Source organism: Prinia subflava, chromosome 17, assembly GCF_021018805.1.
Source record: "Prinia subflava isolate CZ2003 ecotype Zambia chromosome 17, Cam_Psub_1.2, whole genome shotgun sequence".
Taxonomy (NCBI): domain Eukaryota; kingdom Metazoa; phylum Chordata; class Aves; order Passeriformes; family Cisticolidae; genus Prinia; species Prinia subflava.
The window spans coordinates 5,050,805-5,067,136 of NC_086263.1; the positions used below are offsets into that span (position 1 = coordinate 5,050,805).

A 16,332-nucleotide genomic window follows, 5' to 3' on the forward strand; every position below is an offset into this window, starting at 1 on the left:
CTAACAATGTCTTTTAGTACAGAAGTAATCAGGGAACATCATTTACACTTCCCACTTTTCATGGTGCCCTGGAAAGGATTGATGTTTATCATGGTGCTGGGAAGTTCCCTGATGACTTTCCCTTAACTGTTCTGCTATCTGCCAGGACCTGGATTTCTCTATAATTACTTCCCCAACATTTTATCTGCAATCTCTCCATGACAAGTTTCCTTCTCATCCTTCCACTTTTTGGAGCTTTTGATTTCTTTACTTTTCAGCACCTGGGCAGTGGAGATGAAGACTTTCCAAATCCATGCAGCCATTTCCCTGCTCACTAATGTTCCATACAAACAGCATCTTTCAGTGGAAGGTTGTAGCTTGCACTTCTCCATGTGCTTTTCATCTCTTTGGCTGAAGCAGGTGAGATTTTATTGAGTGAAATCATCCCATTCTTCTTTCTAATACACAGCATTTTAATTCACTTTTTCTTTGTGAAGGACCATGACCTTAGTGTTTAATGAAAAGCACACATATGAATGGGAATTCCTAAATACGATTGACACAAGCAACAGCGCCAACAAAATACTGACTTGTAAGAGAAAACCAGAGACACAGTTCTGCCTTGTGTGCCAGTACCACTCTTGTCTCCTGTTTTAGGCTGGCATTGCTCTGGGCCTCCATGCCCAGCCTGGCAGGGCCTGGGTACAGCCCTGAGCCTTGCGGGCTCCCAGTGCTGTGGAATTTGCAGCCAGAGCCACTTCCACCCCCTGGAAAAGCAGGGTGGAGTGAAGGAGGAGAGGGGCTCAGCTACAAGTCACAAGTGCAAATGCACAAAGAAATTGGTGCTTCTCGTGGACATGGCTTAACAAGGAATTGGGGCACCTAAATTCTTCTGAGGGGGAGGTTAAGAGAGGAGTTGTTACAAAATAAATAGCAAATTCTTCAATCTGGAGAATCTCCTGTGCTTTTCAGTGTGCCCTGGCTTGCAGCAATTTCTTTCCCTTTAAGAATGAATTCAAAGTTTACAGGTTAGTGGTTCTTACTAAGGAATCTGGTGTAGTTTGTTGTCTCTGTGAAAAGCATCCTGCAGCTCCTCATGGGGGCTCTCTCTGTGCTTCCCTGAGCGTGTCTTGATGCAGGCAGTGCCTCAGGAACAGTGCAGGTCAGCTGAAGGGAACAAAACATAGAGAGAGGAGAAGCCCTTCACAGAGAGCAGCAGAAGCTGTTCTTGCTTGGGGCACTGAGCTCTAGGACACAACAGGGTGCAAACCCCGCTGTGGCTGGAGGAGCAGGCAAGAGGCCAGAGGCTGCTGGCAGAGGGAGGCACTGTACCACTGCTGCTGGCATGGGGAAACAGGCTCAAAGCAGAAATTTTGGTGAGAGTGTAGGCACCAGAGCAAAGGAGCAGACACTGAGAGGGATGATCCCCATCACTGCCATCCCTGGAGCTGGAACTGGGAGAGGGGGAGTGTCAGAGCCCACAGCCGGGGCTGGTCCTGCCAGGCTGGGCTGCTCTCACAAGGGCCTGGGTAGTTGAAGTCACCCCTGAGGACCAGGTTCCGTGGGTCCAAGGGTTCCTTCAGCAGCCAAGGAAAGGTTTCATCGGCCTCACCATTCTGATTAGGTGGTCAGTAACAGGCACCAAACCTAAACTCCCCTCGGGGATGACCCCACTGATCTGAGGCATCAAGAGACTTCTTGTGGTCTCTGCTCTCCTTCATACATTTGGAGTTTTCTGTCACATAAAATGCAACTTCACCTCTTCTTCTTCCCTTCCTGTGTTCACAAAGGAGTTTGTAGCCATCCATTGTGGCCTTCCAGTCTCTCAAGTTTTCCTAACAAGTTCCTGAGATCCCTACGACAACACACAGCTCAGACCAGGTGTGGAGCTCCAGCCTCCCCTGTTTGAGCCCTGTCATTGATGCAGAGGGGCTCTTGACTTTGAAGAGGGCAAACAAAAAAACAAACAAACAAACAAAGAATAAAATGTGCAAAACATCACAAACAACAAAAGACTCAGAGGCCTGCTGAGGCACTGCGTGCTGATCTTTCTTATCCTTTTGTAATATCAAGAATCAATTCCTATCCATGAATTTTTCACAGTAGAGTATGGGAGAAGCTGCAAGGATCCTCTGTGCCAATCCATGCAAAGATCTTTTCCTGCTGGTTTTGGCAGGCCCTACCCTGTATTTGTTGGGCGTGCCAAAGAGAGGGCAGCTCCCTTTGAACTAATAACCAGTGATACCTGAACTGCTGATAACTCCCATTGCCTTTGGCAATCGGGCAGTGCAAGTGCTCCTGTGAAGCGTATTTGACTGCACAGGTTGCATAGTGGCTCTATCCTCATATTAAAAGGTAATAATAATTTAATAGTATTTTTAAAAGAACTGTGACATTTGTCACTATGCAGTGAGGCAAACTATTTGTGTTTCTAATAGGAACCACTGGGAAAAGAGAGTTTTGGGGAAAAAGATCAGCCAGAGGGAATAGGTTGATGAAAGCTTCAGGTTCTAAGAGGGTTTTATTTCTTTGCTGCTTTGTAGTTCCTGTGGGTAAGTGAGTAAACCTGACAGTTCAAAGTACATTTTCCTCAATATCTCAAAATTCATTCGGCTTCCCATGTTACTAATTATTTTTCCACCTGAGAATCAGCTATTTTGTTTCAGGCTAAAGCAAGAAAAAAATCATCAGCTTTATTACAAGGGTAAAAAAAAAAGGAACAAGAAAGAAGAGAACTCTGCATCTTTGATAGCATTCAGCCTTTTGTAAATAAAAACATAAATTTCTCTGGGCTTTAGTGGTTATAGTAAGCTCTTAGCACCTACAAGGTAGAGAAAGGAGATGGATCCTCTTCCTTCTCCTAATGAATAAGCTCTGTTGATTTTTTTTTTAATTATTGATTTCTGTAATTCTAAATATATAATACATTCAGGAGATTTTAATCAGCATAGAATCAGGAGGCTGGTGTGGAGAATTGTGAATACCATGAGCATTAATTTCAGTTCTTTTTCAGAACACATCATCCAGGCATTAATTAAGTCTTTAATTAGGCATCCTATTAAATTTTGCTTTAGAAACATTAAAGACCTGGCAAAGATACTCTGTCAAATCAATGTGAGTCTTTACATTGATTTCCATGGAATTTGGGCAAGTCACAAAGGAGCTGATTAGATCTTTTTATGGGGCGACAAAAAATTAGAATCCAATTGTCTGACCCACCCTCAACTTTCCTGTTCCTTTGAGTGTTTGATGGTCAGAGAACACACTGTGAGAAAAGAAAGACTGAAGTAAAAAATACGATGTCCAGAGCAGTAGCTAAATAGTTTAGATTGTCTAGGCAACTTCTGCTGTCATTAGGGAACAAATTTAAATGGTAATTCACAGCATGGACACAAACTCAAGTAGCCATCACTATATATTTTGGATTTTCAGCTTAATAGCAAAGATGAAGGACCAGAATTGAGGTGGTCTAAGGACAGGCCTTCCTAAAGATAAAAGTTACAAGCAACTTGCAAACAGTAACTTGGGAAATTATTTATGGATATAATTTACAACCAACCTTCAGAAATGCAACCTTGCAATAATGAAATGGGATTATTCATAGAGCAGAAGTTTTACGGTAAGGTCAGAGCTGAAATATGGAAATAATTTATTCTGTGGTTTTACAAGATCCTCCTAGAACACCTTAAAATATAAATTCACAGTGCCTCACATGGGTATTGTGTGGAGCTGCCACTTTGACTGCCTCTTTCCCAGGAGTTTGTCCTGGAGCTGTGAGAGCTGGGCATGGGGGTGGCTGCTGCCACTCACCAGGGTCGTGCTGAGGATTTCCAGAGCCCTAGAACACACCATGGACTGCAGCTCTCAGTAAAGCCTTGGCTTTATTGTCTCATAAACCTTGAGGCCCGGGCTAATAAAGCCTTTTATAGAACTTCCCAAAGTCTGTGGAAGTCAGTCCAGTTCCTGAGGGATGTGTTTGGTACCTCACATTCCTGTTATCAATGAGAAGAGCTGATGGTTAATTAGAGGGAAAGACAATTGTGGCAGAATTGTTTTGTTATCTATATCTACCATACTGGTCTTCCTTTTACCCCTATTTTCAGAAGTCTATTTATATAGTCTCAAAAAAAAAAAAATCAAACTTTCATCCTATTATATATATTAGTAATGGTTTGTCCTTCTCTGCTTCATTAGAGCAATTAAACAGGTTGGGAAAATAATTAACTACATTGGGAAATGTAATTTTTTTTTTCTTTTTTGCTTTCAGGGGTCAGGATGCCATTTTAAAGTCAATTATGCTAAAGGTCTTGCAACTTGTCCAGAAAATGAAGCTTCTGAGATGTGGAGCGTGGAAGTGACAGCAGAAATTCATCTCTGATTCATTTCTGAATTGTTTGATACACCAGATATCCATCTTCAATCAAAAGAAACAAGTAAGCTTCATAAAATGTTCCTGTGTAGATAAGATAATTAACTTAGGTAATTCTTTTTTATCATTTTAGAGAAAGAGAAACAGAAAATTTCAGTCATGTTAAAGTTGAAAATTTGTGGTTCTGCCATTTCATTTGCATGTAAAGGTAGATGGTTTTGCTTGTTTAAGTAGCTGTGATTTCTCATTAGAATAAATGGCTGTAATGGGATCAAAAGTATCAGACAGTTGGCAACTTTGTCTTGTACCTTGGCCACTCTTGTGTCCAGAATTTCAGTGAGTTGTTGTGGCCAGGGGATGATCCAGTCACGGGGTTTCAGTGGCCAGGCCATGTTCAAACCAAGCTGGCAGTTCTGATGCTCAGCTGTCTCTGCCTTCTGTCCCTCTTATATGACTTTGGAAAATTATTATGATTCTGTGTAGCTAGCAAAAAGTATGATTTTTATAAGTGTTTTTTCTATCTCCATTAAGCAGTGAAAAGCCAAGCAAGAGTAATTTTGACAAAGGAAATTTTACTCCTTATTAGTTTCTTCTTAATTTTTCCTGAGCCTGGCCTGGGTTGAGGGATAGGCCAAGATATTTGGCATATCCTCAAGAACTTCTTTTGCTCAAATATTTAGCAGCTTTCTGTAATTAAACAATGTTCTTGCTTTTTCAAGCAGTTTAAGCTGCACAGATAGAGCAGCCATGGGGAGTTTAAATGCCAAAGTACATTAGAGGGAAGGGTGTCTGCAGTTTGTTGGATGGGTCTGCATAGACTGTGAGGGATGAAATGACCAGTACAGTGGAAATAGATCACTTGGAAATATCCAAATAAGGCTTTCTGACAAGACTCTCTTGTAATAGATTATTAAGGGAATAGCTGCAGAAATAAGGATTTATCTCCTTTTTCTATTTCCTGGAGGAAGATTAAAGGAGAGGAGAGAACACCTAAAGCCAAATACTGTAACTATATTGACTTAATTGAAATAGCTGCCAAAACCACCTGATGGAAGGAAGACTGGAATCTGACTAGAAGAAACTGCTTCACTTCCATTGCATTAAAAATATAATAGGAAGTCATGACTTTATCCTAATTTTTTTGAGAATTGATATTGGAAAACAGCCCTTTAGCTGCTTACACAGTGATTTAGATAACTTTGCCATTGCACTGGGTCTCCTCAGATATTTGGCATGTTTAATGAATTTTTCAGACATTTCATTTCCTTTGTAAGTGCCAATTATCAATCTGTGCTAATGAAGGATGGTTTAACGTGAACTGTCAAGGAAGTTTATAAAATTATCATGTCAACACTGTACTCTTCCAGCAGAGTAAGAGAAGAATTACAAGAAAATGATATTGTCATTTAATTAAACAGGGTGTACATTAATATTTCATTATTATTCCTTACTTATTTTTCATCCTGACAAGTCCTAGCTGTCATTTTGTGGAGCCATCAGCCTTGCCTGGTGATGGGCAAATCCTTAGATGACCTGAAAACTTCAGGCATTATATTGGAGTGGTGCCTGTGTGTGGTGGAATGGGTGAATTTTTTTACCCTCCTCATGCTGCTCTAAGTGATACCAAGCAAACTTTCAGTGACAATTGACTGTGCAAATATTTCTTATATGATTTCCTGTTGTTGCCTCTTCAGCCATCAATGGAAGGAGTGTCCATACCCTAAACTAACATTTTCTGAGGTGTGGTCTCAATTTCTGTGTATTCAGGGTTCCAATGTGGAAAGGCTCAGATTAAATCACTGGTGCTAATCCAAATTTCCATCACTACAGAAAAACTCCTTTGCACCTAGCTTCATCCTTTAGATCAAGAAAATGAATGTGTCTTTCTAGTAGTGTTGATAGGTCTTTGGCAATGTTAATTAATGAGCATTCAGGTTTCCCTCTAGCAAAAATAGATTTGCCCTGGACTCTTTAGGAAGATTTTTGATCTCTCTTGCGGCTACCCTCAATTACTCTCTTTTTGATATTTGTGTCAAAGTAAATTCTGTTCTCTTTAGGACATTTAAAAGCTGGTGGAAGTACCCTATGTGATGGTTCTGTTCCCTCTCAGAATCTAGCTAAATAATCACTGTCCATGATTTTTTTTAAAGTAATATTACTCCTGCAAGTGCCTTACTTAAATTTATAGCTTGGCAGATTTTGTCTCTGCCAAACTCTGGTCATTGTGAAAATGGTTTTGTGCCATGTGTCCCTCGTTTTCCTTGAGGAGGTGTAAGTGTCTTCCTAACTCTTTCAAAAGGAGTTGTGAAATTCTCTTGTGATAGGAAACAAACAGTCCAAAATGTCCATAGTGCTGAAAACTAGAAAGGTGTTCAAGGGCAATCAGTGACAGCCTGTTCTTTAAGACCTTTCAAACTAGCAAAAATACAGGAGTGTGCACAGCTCGAGGAGGGCTTGATGTGATCCTGAATAAACCAGCACAACAAAGTGGCTCAGGAAAGTGTTGTCAAGCACTGGGACAGCCAGCCTGGAGGACTGGTGGACTCACCATCCCTGGAGGGATTTAAAAGATGTGTGGATGTGGCACTTGGGACATGGGTTAGGGGTGGACTTGGCAGTTCTGGGTTATATGTTGGACTTGATGGTGTTGGAGCTCTTTTCCAACCTCAATGATTCTATGTTGAGCATTTATTTGCTGGAGCCTTGAGGTATTGAACACTGAGCCAAGCTTTGGTTCTGGGCAAGATACTGAAGCACACAGTGCTCTTACAGTTTTCCTTTCCTGGGAGATGGAGATTGCTTTGTTGAAGAATTTCCCTCCTTTCTTGAAAGAAAAATTTGCTTGGAGACAGTAAATGCTTGGAACCTCTATAAATTAGACAATGTGCATCTCTTCAGTGCCAGAGAGGGGTGCACGTATCAGTTCTCCTTATTTAAAAGGCCATTTACATCTGGCATAATTTGGCCTTCAATTTCTAATTAATTTTACACTGGAGATTTTGTAAAGTTATGCAAGCAAGAAGAAAGTGATCTGTTCTTGCTATGTACCTAATATATGTATCATTACAGGTACCTAGGAAAAATTAGTAGAAGTGATTAGAATCATAGGATAATTTGGGTTGGAAGGAACCTCAGGAGGTCAGCTGCTCCAACCTCCTGCTTCAAGCAGGGTCAGTTATCAAATTAATATGCTTCCACATTTTTTGTGGGGTTTATGGCTCCCAGCGGATCACAGGTTAATTCCAGCAAAGAGATAATCTCACCAAGTGTCAGTCATTTCTTTAGAAACCCAGCTATTATCACTTTTATATGCTTTTAATTCATGGATGTTAACTATGGGAGCTCAGTAATGTATAGTGACAATTCTGTAGTCCTTTAAAATGCTACACTTATTATTATACCACCTTCCAACTTTCTTCATAGTTCCAACAAGTGCTAGAAATACCATTGTTATGATAAGTTATGGATCCCCAATGGAGGCATTTAATTTCATGGCATGTTAAAGGCTATAACAGCCTATTAAAACAGGGGTGGAAAATCTTACCTTAAAAAAAAAAAAAAAGGCAGAATGAAATGCTTCGTGGCATTTCTCCAAGAGAGACATTTTTCAAAACCCAAATCTTAGAAATAAGATTTTTTTGAAGTAATATGTTCTCCAAGGACTAACAAGAAAATGGTGTGGCCATCCTTTTCAGCAAACATTGGTTACTATTTCTAAGTCAAAAAAGCTATCAGTGGCAGCAGAAGAGGGACAAAGCTAATACTGAAGTATGCATATGATTTTCCTTTCATTATTCTTACTAAAATAGCCAAGGAATTAGGACAATTAACAATTCTGCTCATGTGTGTGATTATAATATCAGTGCACAAACCTGTGAAAGCCTGCTCAGTGCTTAAATTTGTTCACATAAAGAGTCCCCTTGGCCTGAAAGCAAGGATAAGGCCCCAGTGTTTGTGCTGGCCTTTTGGAAGTTTGCAAACTGTGTTATCCCTGTGTGAACCTTGAACAGCACTTGTAGGCTTCACTGGGAATCTGAAAATGCGTCCCCATGCCAATAGAAGTGGCAGAGCACAGCTGCTTGCTTTTCAGCTCCAAAACCTTTGGGTTTTGTTTGCAGCTGTCTGTCATAAGTACATGCTTTGGAGAATGTAAATAACCAAAGATGAAAGGTGATTTTTGTATAAGGGGGAATAAGCAAATAAATTAAACCTTTCCTCAACTCACAGCTCTGTTTAGTTGTCTGAGTCCCCCTTTCAGTGCCACTTGGAGCCAACCAGAATCTTTCCATTGGCTTCAGCAGAACCTGGGCTGACCCCTGGAACTGCAGCCCTAAGTGCAAATGAAGACTCCTACAGAACTGATAGACCTGAAGGATTCAGGAATTTGGAGTAGGATTAAATATTAATTTCTGCCTGGTTGGTATCACCCAGGACTGAGTCACAGAGGGCATTAAAGAGCAGGTTAAAATAAAAGAACAAACTCACAGCCTAAAAGTCACTCATGTCCTTGACTCTCCCTTCCCCAGGAGTACAATTCCATTGTCCTTTATTACTAATATATCAGAATATCACCAAATATGGCCTGAACAGTTTGGAGCAACATACAATCCACAAGTGAAAAATGTCAGATAAAATTACAAACTGATGCAGCAGGGAGCTGGAGAAAGCAGAGAGGTGAAATTCACAGCTGTCAATCACATGAAGATGTCACCTCAGTAGTTTTTTTGACAATCCTATGATGTCTTGGGAGCACCACAGAGGGGAAAAACAGTTAGCAATGCTTTGGGGAGTCAAGGAGTGGTGTAGAGCAGGGTATTTCCAAGGGAGCTGCTTGGAAAGATGATAGGAAACTCAAGAGATGGGGGTGTGGCAGCCAGCAGGGAATGTTGAACTGGAGGGGAAAGACTTTGGTCACCATCATTCCATGGTGATATCAAGGGCCTGGAATATGAGGGCAAGCAGCCTCAATTAGAAGAGCTCAGAGAGCCAAAGTTTCAGTAGTTGAGGTGGGAAATAATTTGCTGCTTTATCAGTGAAGGAGCTGTATGTACAGAGGGAATGTGGGGCTATGAATTGGAGACAGAATGATTTAGTACAGCAGGATTCTTTTGAGAATATAATGAGCTTCTGCCCCTAAATTAAAACTTTTCTTTAAAGATTTTGAATCCAAAAATAACTATCAGGGGAGTTTCACAGAAGCATTAATTACTTTCATTCCTAAATCTGACGGTGATCCAAATTCATGTTCCAACTACCTTCCTTTTTCCCTTATAAATTAAGGTTGCAGAGCTAAATTATTGGCTTCAAGGACTGCAAAAGCAATTTTCTACATCATATCTCATTCCCAAGTTGAATGTTATTCGTAGATTATGCACAAACAATGCTGAAAACCTTTACAGCAGTATCCCTTGAGCCACTAAACTCTTCGTCTACTAAACAGAACTTCCTAATGACAGTGTGAAAGTGTGTGACTGCCTACAGTGGAATTGTTCTCCCTAACCCTCCAGTGCTCTGTGTTTGGTCCAGGTTTGATACAAGTATTTTTCTCCTCTTTTATAAGGCCCCAAGTGCTGTGGTTTTATGAGTGGTATTTCCTTGAGATTCTTAATTATCCTATTTCTTCTGGCTTAAAAACAGAGAGAGATTCATAGAAGACATAGAGGTGTCCTTCAGATGTATCTTCTGTTTCAGTTATCACTAGCTTGGACTGGGTTTTTTTTCATTGAAAAAATGTTGGTTGCCTGTGGGGATTTTGTTCAAGTAACACAAGGAACTGGTATTCCATAATTCAAGACAGATTCTGCATCTGTTTCACCCACACGCTGTTTAACCCATCTACTCTTGGAAATAAGAGTATTTTTATCAGACCAAAATTACACCTGGGGACAGCTGAAGTTGCTGCCTCCTCATGCAAGATTTAAAAATTCCCATGATTATCTGTGTCCTAAAATTTCAGGACAGAGGTCCATCCATTTTCCATGTGTTTCTTTGATGTGTTAAATTCCTCTTTCAATGCTACTCTCAACAAGGAAGCCACACAGAACAACTACAGGATGTTAAGGGCAGAACCCAGGAATATAATCATAATTTTTTGCTGTGTTTAAATAGTGAAGAAGAATCTTCCTGCTTTTTTTCTGGGACTTCTGGACTGGTGTGATGGTTGCAGGTCACCTGAGCTCCACACTGAACCTCCACCTGAGCTGGCCACATGTGTCCTCTGTCCCTGACTCTGCTTAAAGCAGCATCTGAATGAAATATGCTATATGAGCAATTTTTATATTTTTCTTCTATTTAATGGCATCTACTCCCTTTCTTTTGTTAGATTTTTGGCACTGTACTAGTATAATTGAAATATCACAGACCTAAAAGGCCTGTGAACAGACAGCAGCAGTTTCCTGGCACAGCTCAGCTTGGCTCAGCCCTGGCTGTGCTGCTTGTGCAGAGGGCTGAGAAATAAATCCTTTTTCTACAAACTAAAGTTTGGGTTTAGCTGGGCTTTGGGTGAGCACAGGCATCAAAAGGAAGCGTTGTTGCTGCTGTTTGTGATATTTCCCTGCAGCCACCAGCTCTTCCATCTCCACACTGAGAGAGGGTCCTTGGTTTTCTGCTTCTGTTGTATCAGCAGTGGGGAACAGATCCTGGATTTTGTCATTCCTCTGATTGATGCCAGAACAAAAGTCGAATTTAACAGATTCCACCCCTCTCAGACTGCTGGTGCTCTCTGAGAGCTGTATTCCTGTTTTCCTGTAAATACAGCAGTACAAAAGTCAGTGTTATTGGTGGCCTCCTGGCACGACACCATTCTCCCAAAAATGTATGCCTAAAAACAAGGTGCTGAGGAAAAATCCTCTTGTTCTACACCAGTCATATTTTGAAACTTCCAAGGATATTTTGCAGTTCAGAAGCATTTAAATCCTACTTCAGTAATTAACTTCCATTAAAATAACTGGATCATGGAACAAGTTGAAAATCTGGCTTGTATTTTTAAACAGATATTTTTTAGGTGACTCAGTGAAGTTAAGGATATAACATGCCTTGTATCCTTCACTTTTTCTGTTTGGTTTTGTGTCCATTTATTAAAACATTTAATATTTAAGGGTTAAGACAAATGCACACTTCTTTTTAATCTGAGCCCACTCTGAAATGCCCCAGAAACTGGGACACCTGAAGGGTGTAACTGTTAAGCACAATAAAGCCAAGACATGCACATGAGCCATTGAACCTGAGGCCATTAAAATACATAGAACTAGAAAAATTAAATCCTCCTTGTTTCAATACAATTTTTTTCCATGCTTTTAGTAAGGGAAGCTGCTAACAGCCTGTTTCCCAAATCGTGCCTCAGCCTGCAAGCTCTGCTGGCCTTTAAAATCTGACTTTCCATGTATTTTAACCAAATTACCACACTTCCTGGAATTCTTCTGCTTTGAAATGTATACACGGTGTGGCAGAGCTGCAGTTTTTGTGCTGCAGTTTTGTCTTTCTTTGGGAACCAATGAGAAGGGAAAATAACCTGGGATCTTTTGCAGGGAAATAGGGAAAGACTTGTTTACCAGATCTCACATTTCTGGCAAACAGCTGGCTGTAGTTTTAATAATGAGCTGCCCATAATTGGAATGTATTTAATCCAAGTTAACACACATGCACTAAACTTGCTAATTGGGAATTTCTTTTTATAAGCACATTACTCTTGCTTTTTCAAGTAATGTTAGCGTGCTGATACAGCAGAGAGAGTGCACCTCTCTCCACGACTGCAGCGAGCAGGCCCCAGTGCATGGTAATTTTTGAGGAAAACATATGGTAAGAGTAATGGCTGAAGTCTGTAGACAGCTTGCCTAAATTACAGTGCATCCATTGAAACCAGGACACATGCTAAGCTGCTGAAAGCAAAGAGATGTCATTAAAAAATGATTCATATACCTTTGCTTTAATGAGTCCTCACACTTGAGGATTGCCAATTGCCTGATCAATAGCTTGACTGCAGCACAAGGCAAAATTCCTTCTACAAGTAAAATATTTCCATTACAGAAGTCTGGAACTTCAGCATATACACTTTTACCTTGAAGGAATTTGAAAATAATAATTTATTTTTTTATATTTCTGAAACCTGCCTATATTTGAATCTAGTAAATAAACAATCATGCACTGCCATATGGAGCAATTTCATAACAGCACATGGTGAGGCTCTAATGAGTTTTACCATACTGTGCCTGACAGGTGAATTTTCAGCTTTGATTACAGGAGGCCAAAAATAATTCATCCAGGCCAATAAAGTTTGATTTAGATAAGACTCGATTATTTTTGCTATCAGCCATTAAGAACTGTTCTATCCTCATTTTCATTTTCAGGCACACAGCCTGGCAACAAGCAATAATGGATATTTATTGGGCTATCAAATCCACAGAGACTTGTTTACTTATCCTAGTACTGCAATTGTCAATACTCTCTAGTCCACTGACTGCTATCTTTAAAAGATGTCATGTGTAGGAGTTGTTTTCAAGCTCAACTCTTAAACTTTAAAAAGGTACTTTGAAGTTATTATTAGCAGTGCAGCGCCTGGAGACCCCATTATGCCAGGCAGGTACAAACAGAGGGAGAGACAGACCTGGCAGAGGAAATGTGGGGGCAGATTTTGTGCCTTTTGAAGAGCCTGAGCATTCCCAGTGTTATAAAATGGGCCAGGAGACAAACTCCCTTTGAAAGCCCTTTATTAAAGACAGCTCTGGTGGGGAACCCGCGGGGTCGCGCACAGCACCCCTGCTCCCCTGAGCAATGCAGAGGAGGAGGAGGAGGAGGAGGAGGAGGAGGAGGAGGAGGAGATGTTCAGCTTTGCTGCACAGCAGAGCTGGGGCTTCCATCCTCGAGAGAGTCCTCAGGAAGACACTCTAAGCTCGTTGTCTGAGGGTGTCTGGCAGATGGAGAGCTGCTGGGTCACGGTGACAAGGTGGAGCTGCTTTGGTTGGTGGTCTGATCTCCACTGCAGTTGGTCTGGGAGTATTTTTAGTCTTGGATTTTGCACTGGCTCATTGTCTTAGGGGTTCTTTTTCTCTAAGTAGTACCCAGTGTCCCTTCATTTGCATATTGTGCACCACCTTGGGGAGCAGTGGAGGCAATACCTGATGCAGAGAGGGATACAGGCACTAGGTGGGTGACAATCAACAATTAAAATTTCAACAGGTTGGGGATAAGCAGCTAGGGATATCAAAAATTAACAAATAAGGGATTCAGGAACACTAACAACATTAACATCAGAACAATGATTAACTGAAGGAACATTCCTTAACATTGGAACCCAGATTTCATTCTCCACACCCAGTGCACGTGGGGGCTGCTCTGTGAGCTGGGGGCAGCCCAGGACACATCCCCTGCTGCAGGATCCAGCAGGAGCAGGAGCAGGGCTGCCTCGCTCAGGGGGAGCCGAGCTCAGCCTCCTGCAGCACAGCCCGTCTTGGAACAGACAAAAGCAACTCCCACTGAGGAAGGCTGAGAAATGTTGTGTTAAGCCCCTGTACAAGCTGTGATAGCTCAGATCTCACCTCCTGGAATGGAACAATGGCCCTGGACCCTGGTTTCACCCCAGGTCCCAAGATTCCATTACTCTGTTTTAGCTCAGAGGAGAAATCCACACCAGATATTCTCAAGAGGTGAAAAATCCCACAAAAGTTTACCAGCAAAATTAAAACATTAAGAAAGTTCTGTATATGGACAATATTTGGTTTCTAGAGAGCATTTTATTTCCATGCCCCCCTCTCATTTTATTATTTCTCATTAAAAAAACCTCATCTGAATAAATCCTGCAATAGAGAATTAAATGCTTTGTGTCAGAACCACGATCACCTAAAGAGAGGGAGAAGCTCACTCAAAACCAACAGTGTCATTACCAGATGATAACTCCAATTTTAATAAAATCCCTTCCCCATTCCACACTAATTCAGCCAAAGAGGAATGTGCCAATTCTAGAGTAAAAAATTAGTAGGTTTTTACCAAATACTAAATATTTTCTCACAAAAGAAGTTCTAGAATTTAACACACCTGGATGTCATTTATATAATGTAATGGCTATGTAATTCTAGTTCAAGAATGTTGAATCTGTGAAGGTTCCAGAAGTACTAACCCTTGGAGGTAAATAATGGCCAGAACTGAGCATTTTACTGAAAAATAGGCTCTTCTTCCCAAACTGAGAGCAAGACAAAGTCACACAGTTAGTTTTAGTGAAGTAAATAAGTGTTGGTTTATTCCATTTTTCCACCACACTGGTACATACATGTCAGCACACTGCCTCAGATACTCCAGTTGCTTTGGTTTTCCAGCAGACCAGGGCACTGAATTATTCACAGAAGGAAGTACAAAAGGAGGTGTGTGTGGCCTGGACCTCCCACAGCTGCACAAAAAAGTAACAGTGCTGAAGCTCTTGCCTTAAAATTTATAAGAGTTTCTTCCTTGGTGGTTCCCAAAATAGCGTGGTGCTCATGGAAGGTGGCAAGTCTCAACTTCTGAAGCTTCACCTTCTGAAGCTGCTGGTTTTTAGGTGAGGAAGCACACTGGATGGCACCCTGACCTCTCAGAGCCCCTTTGTTCTCATTGCTCTGTCCTGCACTGTTCTCCCCCTCCTTGCCCTTGTGTTCAGCAGGTGAAAAATGAGCATTTGTGCCTTTTCACTAAACTGGCAAATACGTCGGCATGCCATTCCTGCGTAGCGTGTGACATTTCATGCAACGCTTTATCTCTGACCTTTCTTTTCTCACCCTTGGTTCAATTTCTTTCTGCCCTGGGCTTTGAGACAATGAAAGTTAATTATGACTCCTGTAAGGCCCCTTGGGGGGTTTGACTCTTCATATGCATCTACACAAAAAAAGTGACCTTAAGGTTTTTATTCAACAAGTGTGCTCTATCAGACTTCATGTCCTTTTTCTCTGTGTTCCAGCAGAAATTTTAATTTTGTCTTAAGGGAGGGTTATGTAAAAATTCAGTATGAGTAAAAAATTATATCAAGTGATTTTCAAATTTATTTATTATTTCTTAGGGAATAATAATCTTTGGATTACTACTCATGGAACTCAGAAATCTTTGCCTAAAATCTGGATTACCTTTGAATCCCAAAGTGGAAATCTCATTTTCAAATACTTTCCCAAAGATGGCAGGTTCAGACAGATCTTTTAGGTTCCCTATGTAAAAATGAAATAGAAGGAGCTTCCAATGGTTTCTAGAGCTATGAGAGTAACTTGGCTGCTCATTTGGCAGTATCACCAGGGGCTTGCAAATAGTTTTCCTCTGTGTTCATGAGCTGTGTTGCAGCCTGGTGTCTCACTTCAGGATTGAAAACTTAGAGTAAGCAAGGAGCTATGAAATTAAAACAGCATATAACTGAGCCAATCTTAGGTAGTATCTCTGAGGTAATTAAGAGTGGAGCAACACAGTGATCAAATCAAGGTTGCAATTAAAACTGAATCAACAGATCAATGGGTTCAAATGAGCAAATCATCATATTAATATAGCAGGTAATCAGGTAGAATTAAGTGGTTGACACTGGTGGGAATTTCTGTTAGTTTGAAACTTAAATTGCATGTAGAAATGAGGAAGAACCTATTTTCTTTTAGTCTGAGATTCAATAATAGTGATCACTGACCAGAGGGAGAACTACATGCATGATCTTTCTGATATTTAGTCCCTTCTTTACCAAATCTTTGGGAATGCCCAGAGATCTATCCCATCCTATAAACTTAGAAAAGGAACTTTTTTAGTCTCAGAAGTTATTAAAGGCATACAGTCAGTGCAGTAAAACAAGACTTACCTCCTTAGTTAAGAATAACAAGACCTTTTTACATTTTGTTGTAATAAATTCTCTTCCTGACTGATATATCTTCCCAGACTCAAACTAGAATGTGTGCATTCTCTACAATTTTCCAAAACTATTTTGCCATATAGGTCAATTTCAAGATTAACTCATGTTCTTTTCACTGATATAAAATAACTACAAGCACAAGTTA

The 16,332-nt window shown here is 40.7% G+C and overlaps 1 long non-coding RNA gene across 1 annotated transcript in view; it reads left to right on the forward strand.

Moving 5' to 3' along the window:
- Positions 1–16,332, forward strand: part of LOC134559625 (uncharacterized) — a 251,856-nt gene that overhangs the window by 115,983 nt on the left and 119,541 nt on the right. The window contains exon 3 of the long non-coding RNA XR_010082559.1: positions 4,247–4,412. This is a non-coding gene — a long non-coding RNA (uncharacterized LOC134559625). The remainder of the gene's footprint in view (positions 1–4,246; positions 4,413–16,332) is intronic.